The following is a 9,527-nucleotide window of genomic DNA, read 5'->3' on the forward strand; positions in this document are numbered from 1 at the left end:
TGGTGTGTTTTTGTTAGGTGCTGTCAAGTCAATTCTGACTCATTGCAACCTTGTATGGTGTCCCTGGCTATAAATCTTTATGGGAGCAGAAAGTCTCATCTTTCTCCCAAGGAGGGGCTGGTGGGTTTGAACTGTCAATCTTGTGTTTAGCAGTCCAGTGTTTATCCTACGGTACCACTAGCACTCTTAAGAAGTTGGTAAAATTCTTTAATTTGCTCATCATTGCCTTTCTCAGCGGTTGTTGCATAAATTGGAATAATAGTTGTATTAACTGGTCTTCCTTGTAGGTTATAGATAATGTCCTATAAGAAAAAGTATTATACTTTAAGACAGATCTTGATATGTTCTTTTTGATAAGGAATGTGAAGTTATTTCTCTTGAATTTTTCATTCCTAACATAGTTAACCATAGGATTGTTTGATTCAAAATAACCAATACCAGTCCATTTCCGTTCACTAAAGCCTAGGGTATCAATTTTCCCGTGTTCTATTTCATTTTTGATGACTTCCAATTTTCCTGGATTCAGATGTCGTACATTTGACTTTTCAATTCTTAATGGATGTTGGAGCTGTTTCTTCTCATTTTGAGTCATTACCCATCAGCAACAGAAGACTCTAAACATTTTGCTGTATTCAAATCAGTAAGGTAGACTTTTTCCTTTGAAAAAGCAGCTCTTTCCCAACCATTTTTGAGTACCTTCCAACTTGAAGGGGCTCACATTCTGATACTGTCAGACAAGGTTCCATTGGTATTCATAAGCTTTTCAGTGGCCAATCCTTCAGAAGTGGAGTGCCTATTCATTTTTCATAGTCTGTCTTACCTGGAAGTGCACTGTCCACAATGGATGGCCCTGCTGGTGTTTGAATTAGTGGTGGCACAGCTTCTGGCATCAGAGAAGCATGTAAGTTACCACAGTAGGACAAACTGATAGATGAGAGGTAGACAATGTCAGTATAACAATAACTTTAATATTATGCTATTTTAGATAAAAGACAGAGCAACTAGGAAGACACACAACAAGGGTACAGAAGATTTAAGCAATACAGTCAACTAATTTGATCTCATAGAGTTATACAACATTCTAAAAACAAAAGAATGAAGAATCAAATTTTAAAAATGAGCAGACATCATGTACAGATGTTTAACCAAAGAAGACATTCAGGCAACTAACAAACACATGAGAAAATGTTCAGGATCATTAGCCATTGGGTGCCATCGAGTCAGTTCTGATTTATACTGATGCTATGTACAACAGAAGGAAACACTGTTGGTCTTGCACCATCTTCAAAATTGTTGCTGTTTTTTAGTGCATTGCTGCAGCCATTAGAGAGAAGCAGATCAAAATAACCATGAGATGTCAGCTCACCCCAACTAATGGCTGTTGTTGTTGATAAGTGCTGTTGAGTTGGTCCTGACTTTCAGCGACTCTGTATAGGGTTTCTGAGGAGAAGCTGGTGGGTTTGAACTGTTGACCTTATGGTTCTCAGTTTACTACTGGTCCTATAGCACCACACCAGGATTCCAGAACTAATGGGAAAGCTCAAGGAAAGAAAACAACAAATGCTGACAAGAGTGTGAAGAGACCAGAACCCTCATATACTGCCAGTGGGAATGTAAAATGGTGCAGCCACTATGGGGAATGGTATGAAGTATCCATAAAAAGATGGAAATAGAAATGCCTTATGACCCAGCAATTCTAGAAACAGTGTGTATCCTACAGAAATCAGAGTCATCACACGAACAGATATATGCATACCAAATACTCAATGCAGCATTATTCACAATAGCAAAAAGATGGAAACACCCAAAATTCCACCGATGGATGAATGGATGAACAAACTATGATACCTACCTATATATGGCATTAAGGGATAATGATGAATCTGTAAAACACTTCATAACATGGATAAACCTGGAGGACAGTATGTTGAGTACAGTTACCTAATCATGAAAGGGCAAATATTGTATGAGACCACTACTGTAAAAAAGTAAAGACAATGTTTACACTTAGAAAGATCCATTCTTTGTAGGTTACTATGGGGAGGAGGACAAATTTCTAAATAGAGTTGTTGTTAGGTGCCATTGAGTTGGTACCAACTCATAGTGACCCCTATGCACAACGAATGAAAGACTACTTGGTCCTGCGCCAACCTCACAATCTTTGTTATTCTTGAGCTCATTGATGCTGCCACTGTGTCAATCCAACTCTTTGGGGGTCATCCTCTTTTTTGCTTACCCTTTACTTTACCAAGCATGATGTCCTTCTTCAGGGACTAGTCCCTCCTGATATTATGTTCTAGGAGACACAAAGTCTGGTCATCCTGACTTCCAAGAAGTATTCTGGCTGTACTTATTCCAACAAAGATCTGTTTGTTCTTTTGGCTGTTCATGGTACTTTTAATATTCTCCTCCAACGAGAGAACAGACACTTACTGTGTTGTTATTTTTAAGTGCTATCAAGTCAGTACCAAGTCATAGAAACCTTGTATAGGGTTTCCAATATGTGGCTGGTGATTTTGAGCAATAGAACTTGCGATTGGCAGTCCATTGCTTATCCTAAAACACTATACCATGACTCCAAATGCTTGTTAACTTGGGTGAAAAGAAAGGCAATATACAATAATTGATCAGCATAAAATAATTAAGGCAAAGGAAGGCACTGAGAGGAGTACAAGAGTTAAAGGCAACAGAGGTAAATATTATTATACTCAATAGAGGAGCTCTGGTAGCGTAGTGGTTGTGAATCGGGCTGTGAACCTCAGGGTCAGCAGTTCAAAACTACCAGCTGTTCCACGGGAGAAAGATGAGGCGTTCTGCTCCCATAGAGATTTACAGCCTCGGAAACCCTGTACAGGGTCACTATGAGTTGGAACTGTCTCCATGGCACATAACAACAACAACAACAAACCTGTAATAACAGTAATAATAACAATCTTCATTGGATATGGATATTCAGCTGAACAAGGATACAGAGAATTGGACTACACTTATGAATGTATATTGTTCTGACCAAGGATATTTCTGAATATGTGCTACAAATATAGCTAAGAATTTATTAGAGCCTACAAGCAACAAAATTATGAAAACTTTTTAACCATAACCCAAAACCTTGAGGGAATGAGTCTCTGAGTCTGGGGTCTCAGGATCATAGTTCTAGGGGACATTAAGATCAATTAGCATAATATATTTCCTAATGACAATGTTCTACATCCTACTTCGATGAAGTGACTGGATCTTAAAAACTTGTAACAGACATCTAATGTGCACTTGTTGGTCTCTCCCTATCGGGAGCAAAGAAGAGTGAAGAAAACCAAAGATGTCAGGAAACAATGCAGACTAATGTACCAAGTTAACCCCAGCTGCTATGGTCCTAAAACGAAAACAACTAGATGGTGCCTGGCCACCAACACTGAGTCCTCTGACAGGGAACCCAGTAGGAGGTCCTGGATAGAATGGATAAATTAAAATCATTTAAAAGACAGGCTGACTGATCTGCTAGAGACTGGTAGAATTGCCCAAGACTTTAGCCCATCAGTCTTAGATTTGAACTCACCTCCAGGGCTCAACATCCAGTCTAATAGCAGACAGGCCTGTAAGGTGAACATTAACAGCAGAGAAGTATGCAACTCATTGGAACAGCCAGAAGGGATCAAATCAGAAACATTTGGCAGGGATCAGTTTTAGAAGACAGGAAGGGCTAGGAGAGAAGGAAAGAGGGGAAAGGTAACCACAGGGAGGTCTTGGAAACAGTGCTGATACAGTGTGAGGATTACAATCAATGTCACACAATAAAACATATGTGACTTGCTAAATAGAAAATCAATTTGCTCTGTAAACTTTCACCCAAATCACACAAAGCAAAAACAGAGGACTGCACACTGTCAAAGGCCAAAAATTTGTGAAACGTGAAAATGTAAGTGTGTCTTCTTGCGTACCAGCTTTCGCAGGCTTCATTGTAATTGAGCATTTTACACCAATTTTCCAACAACTACACTAGATGAGTAATTTTTAAAAAAAGTAGCATTTTTTAAAATGAAATCTTACAAGGAAATTCCATATATAAGCAGATAAAATGGGAGTGGAAGAGAGACCACCAGTTGCCACTCAGTCACCTTGGACCATGGTGACCCCATGAGTGTCAGGTAGAACTGGGTTCCGTACGGTTTTCAAGGTAGATTTTTCAGAATCAAATGGTCAGGTTTCTTTCCAGGCTTCTCTGAATGGATTAGAATCACCACTTAGTACAGTTCCATGTAGCCAAGTACTTCATGGAACAGATGTTGCTGTTACCAAGTGCTGCCGAGTCAGTTCCGACCCATAGCAACTCTGTACAGGGTTTCCGAGGAGCGCCTGGTGAGCTTGAACCACCAACCTTGCTGTTTAAAACGACCTCGCAGTCGAGCGCATTAAACCACAGTGCCACACCAGGCCTCCAATGGAGCAGAGGTATTAGACTTTTATTAATGAAATGATGGGCTTACCCTTGCCATCCCATCTCTTTCCTGACTCTTGGTAGACATTAAGAACTTCCTGATAGAATTTCCTTAGGTCTTGAAGGAACCACATTTGAAAATTTGATGGAAGCCTTTGACCCCAAAGTGGTCATGGAGGTGTGACGGGTGTGTGTTGGTTATAAAGGCTGACATCTTGCTCTCTGGAAGGGCAGAGCATGGGTGAGAGCCAAGGTTGCACAATGTCACAAGAGTTGGTCTCATGAGACTGTGTGAATCCAAATTGTGGTCACTTACTGACTTCCCTCATCTGTAACACCGGGGAAATGATACTCTCAAAGGAAAAAGAGTAAGATTTAAAACAAATTGACATACTTGTAACTGATAGTATAATGCCAAGATCTTCCTGGTGTGGTGCCTTAAGCTAAGCACTCAACCTCAAGTTCAATTTGAATCAAAAGGTCAGCTGTTCAAACTCACCTTTTCTGCTCCTCAGAAACTCTATACAGGGTCACTATGAGTTGGAACTGATTCGATGGCACTTAACAACAACAACAACACTATTCTATTATCACCACCATTTTGAAAACCTTGGGGCTATCAGGAGTTGGTGATATAAGGGCATAGAAGCTGTTGAAATATAAATTCATCTCCAAGGCTTCGCCTGACCATTGAATGATGCATCATTATTATTAAAAAAAAAAAAAAATTGAGAATTTAGTGACAGTTTACACACAAAATCATCAGTTTTACATTCAACAAATAATACACTTTGTTTTATCTCGTTTCAATAATTGCAATTCCTTCCGTGGAACAATAGTTAGATCCAGATTATTTGTAATAGTTGCCTTTCCTCTAGAATTTTTTTTTCTGTAAAGGACCAAATAGTAAATATTTTAGACTTTTTTGTGTCTGTAGCAATTACTCAGTTCTGCTCTTGTGGCTCAAGAAAAGCCACAGACAATATGGAAGTGAATGGCTGTAACTGTCTCAATAAAATGGTACTTACAAAAAAACTGGGAGCCATTTGCTGCTCTCTATTCAGACTAGGAAGATGCTGTCGTAGTGTTGTGGTTATGAATTGGGCTGCTAACCTCAAGGTCAGCAGTTCAAAATTACCAGCTGTTCCACGGAGAAAGATGAGGCATTCTGCTCCCATAAAGGTTTACAGCCTTGGAAACCCTGTACAGGGTTGCTATGAATTGGACCCGACTCCACAGCACATAACCACCAACACCACCATTCAGATTATGAGCTCTGCGGTGGTACTGTAGGATAAACACTGGACTGGTATCCTCAAGGCTGGCACCTCAAACCCCCAGCATCTTTTGGAAACTCTAGTCAGGGTCACCTTGAGTGGGAACTGACTCGACGGTCCATAGCACCAACAATAATTTGGGACTATGAAGGCTTCAGGTCCAGAGACTTTATTTCTTAAATCATTAACTCGAATGTGCTTTATGCAGCAAGTTATTTCAATGAACAAGGAATCAATCAATGAAGGAGTTCAGACTGGTCCTCTTTAGTTGATTCTCATTCACTTATTTTGATTTCGTTCTAAGAGAATCAGGGGTCTGAATGCTAAACGTTTTAGATTTTGGGACTTCTATTATTCTGGAATAAGGAGCTCTGGTAGCGTAGTGGTTAAGAATCAGGCTGCGAATTGCAAGGTTAGTAGTTCGAAACTACCAGCTGTTCCGTGGGAGAAAGATGAGGCATTCTGCTCCCGTAAAGATTTACAACCTCAGAAACCCTGTACAAGGTCGCTGTAAGTCAGAACCGACTCTAAGGCACACAGCCACCACAGCCATTATTTTGGAATAATGAATGCGAAAGATAAAGTATCACAGAGATTTAAAGAGATAGACAAAAAGATAAAATCTCAATTCTGAAGGTCCACAGTGGCCTTTTCATTACTGTGTCAAGATGTAAGCCAGGCTACCCCGAAAGGAATGACAATAGGAAGTGCTGGGTAGGGGAGTAGAAAAGTGTGGAATAAACTTCAAAATAGTTAAAAAAAAAAAGGCCTGCTTATGGGTGCAATAGAGACTGTGGAACTCCTGAGACTACAGACCCTGTTGTACTCATTAGGTATCCTTGAGTCTGTTCCAGTGTGTAGCAACGTTATGGACAACAGAAGGAAACACTGCCCAACCTCCCCTCTGCCACAGCTCCTGTCCCCCCGTCATTCCTGTGATTGTGTTTGAGCCCATTGTTTCTGCCACCATGTCACTCCATCTAGTTAGGAGACTTGCTTAGGTTCACTGAGTCTCCACTTTATTCACTATGATGTCCTTCTGCAGGAACTGGTCTTCCTGACAACATATCTAAACTACGAGAGACAAAGTCACATCTTCCCTTCTAAGGAGCAATCTGGCCATACTTCTTCCAAAAAAGATTTGTTCCCTCTTTTGGCCATTGTGATGTGCCATCAAATCTGTTTTGACTCATAGTGACTCATAGTACAGGGTTTCCAAGGAGTGGCTAGTGAGTTTGAACTGCAGGCCTTGTGGTTCAAACTGACTTTGAGGTCAAGTGCTTATCCTAAGGAGCTACACTAGAAAGCTACTCTTTTGGCAGTTCCTGGTATCTTCACCAACACAGTAATTCAAATGCATCAGTTCTTTCTGGTGTGGCCCTGGGGGTTAATGCACTGGATTGCAACATCGGTTTGAACCACAAGGTCAGTAGATCAAGCTAACCAGACACTCCTAGGAAACCCTATACAGGGTCGGTATGAGTCAGAACTGACTCCATGGCACTCAACAACAGCAGAACTTCCTGTCTTCCTTATTCACCATCCAGCTTTCACCTGCATATGAGGTGACTGAAAATACCATGGCTTGGGCAGGGTTCACCTTAGGCGTCAAAGGAACAATTTTGCTCTTCAAAACTTTGAGGAAGTCTTTTGCAGCAGATTTGCTTAATGCAATTCGTCTTTTGATTTCTCCATGGCTGCTTCCTTGAGTTTTAATTGTGGATTGAAGCAAAATGAAGTCTTTGACAAATTCAATCTTTTCTTTGTTTATCATGATTTACTGGTCCAGTTGTGAAGCTTTGTGTTATCCTTACACTGAGGTGCAATCTGTACTGCAAGATGTAGTCTTAGACAGTCATCGCTAAGCAGTTCAAGTTCTCTTCATTCCCAGCAACACAGTTATGTCATCTATATATGGCGGATGATTGTTAGTGAGTATCTCTCAGATCCTAATGTCTTGTTCTTCTTCATATAATCCAGTGTTCTTCAGATGACTATGTCAGCATACAGTATGGTGAAATGATATAACCCTGACACATACTCTCTTGATATTAAACCATTCAGTATCACCTTGTTCTCTTTGAAGAATTGCCTCCTGGTCTATGTACAGGTTTTTCATGAGTACAATGAACTGTTCTGGAATACCCATTGTTTGCAATGTTAGTCCTAGTTTCTTAGGATCCACACACTCAAACACCTTTACATAGTAAAAAAGCACAAAAAAGCATCTTTTTGGTATTCTTTGCTTTCAGTCAAGATCTGACATTGGCCATGGTGTTCTCCAGTCCCTGTCCTTTTTTGTATTCAGCTTGAATTTCTGGCAGCTCCCAGATGATGTAATGCTGCAAGCATTTAAAAATTATCTTTAGTGAAATTTTATTTGCATGTGATATTAGTGATATTTTTGATGATTTTTGTCTTTCATTGGGTCATCTTTTTTTGGGGAATTGGCACAAAGATGGATCAATTCCAATCTGTTGGCCAGGTAGCTAGCTCCCAAATTTCTTGGCATAGGCAAGTGAGAGTCTCCTGTGCTGCATCAATTTGTTGAAACATTTCAGTATTTATTTCATCAGTTCTTGTTTTTAGCCAAATGCCTTTAGTGAAGCTTGGCTATCTTCCTTCAATACTCTCAGCTCTTGGTCATGTGCTTCCTCTTGCAGTGGTTGAGCATGTTGGATGTTGATGAAATATTTTTGGTACAGTAACTCTGTGTATTCTTTCCATCTTCTTTGGAGGCTTCTGAATCCTTCAGTCTTTTGCCCATGATTTTGTTATTAAGTGGTGTCCAGTCAGTTCTGACTCATTGTGATCCTGTGTACAACGGAATGAAACTCTGCCTGACCCTGTGCCATCTTCACAATTTTTTTCGTGTTTGAGCCCATTGCTACTGACACTGTGTCAGTCCATCTCATTGGGGGCCTTCCTGTTTTTGTTGACCTTCCATGTTACCAAACATGATATCCTTCTCCAGGACTGATTCTTCCTGACAATATGTCCAAAGAGCAAGAAACAGAGTCTTGCTTTCCTCACTTCTAAGGAGCACTCTGGCTGTATTTCTTCTAAGACAGATTTATTTGTTCTTTTGACAATCCATGGTACTTCCATTCTTCTCCAACACCATAATACAATTGCATCAGTTCTTCTATGGTCTTCCTTATTCATTCACATGCACATTCAATGATTGAAAATACCATGGCTTGGATGAGGTCTATCTTAGTCCTCAAAAGGACATCTTCATTCTTTAACACTTTAAAGAGGTCTTTTGCAGCAGATTTGCGTAATGCAGCACTTCTTTTGATTTCTTGATGAAGACCCAAGCCTCTTTGTTTCTAGAAACCATGGTTGTGTCAGGTTCGTAGCGCAGATTATTAGTGAGTATTCCTCTAATCCTGATACCATTTTTTTAATATATATAATCCAGTTTATCAAGTTATTTGCTCAGCCAACAGATTGAATAATGGTGGAAAGAAATAACACTGTCATGCAATTTTCCTGATTATAAATCACTCATCCTCTTGTTCTGTTTGAACAAATATCTCTAGGTCTATGTACAGGTTCTTTGTGAACACAATTGTTCACAAATTGTTGTTGTTGTTGTCGGGTGCCATCAAGTCAGAACCGACTTGTAGCAACCCCATGCATAGAAGAACGAAACAATGACCGATTCTGGGCCAACTTCACTACCGCTGCCACACTTGACACCATCAATGATGCCACCTGGACGATCCATCTCGTTGGGGGTCTTCCTCTTTTTCTCTGACCCTCCCTCTTACCCAGCTTGACATCCTTCTCCAGCAACTGTTCCCTCCTGACAA

At 40.2% G+C, this 9,527-nt stretch overlaps 1 protein-coding gene and 1 pseudogene across 1 annotated transcript in view; both read left to right on the plus strand.

The window, feature by feature from the left end:
- LOC102818791 (cytosolic carboxypeptidase 4-like) overlaps positions 1-9,527 on the plus strand; it is a 1,058,651-nt gene that overhangs the window by 161,499 nt on the left and 887,625 nt on the right. The gene's annotated exons all lie outside the window — the stretch shown is intronic.
- The window catches only part of LOC102814606, a 16,767-nt pseudogene continuing 8,084 nt past the window's right edge, over positions 845-9,527 (plus strand).

This window comes from Chrysochloris asiatica, unplaced genomic scaffold (assembly GCF_000296735.1).
Source record: "Chrysochloris asiatica unplaced genomic scaffold, ChrAsi1.0 scaffold00101, whole genome shotgun sequence".
Classification (NCBI taxonomy): domain Eukaryota; kingdom Metazoa; phylum Chordata; class Mammalia; order Afrosoricida; family Chrysochloridae; genus Chrysochloris; species Chrysochloris asiatica.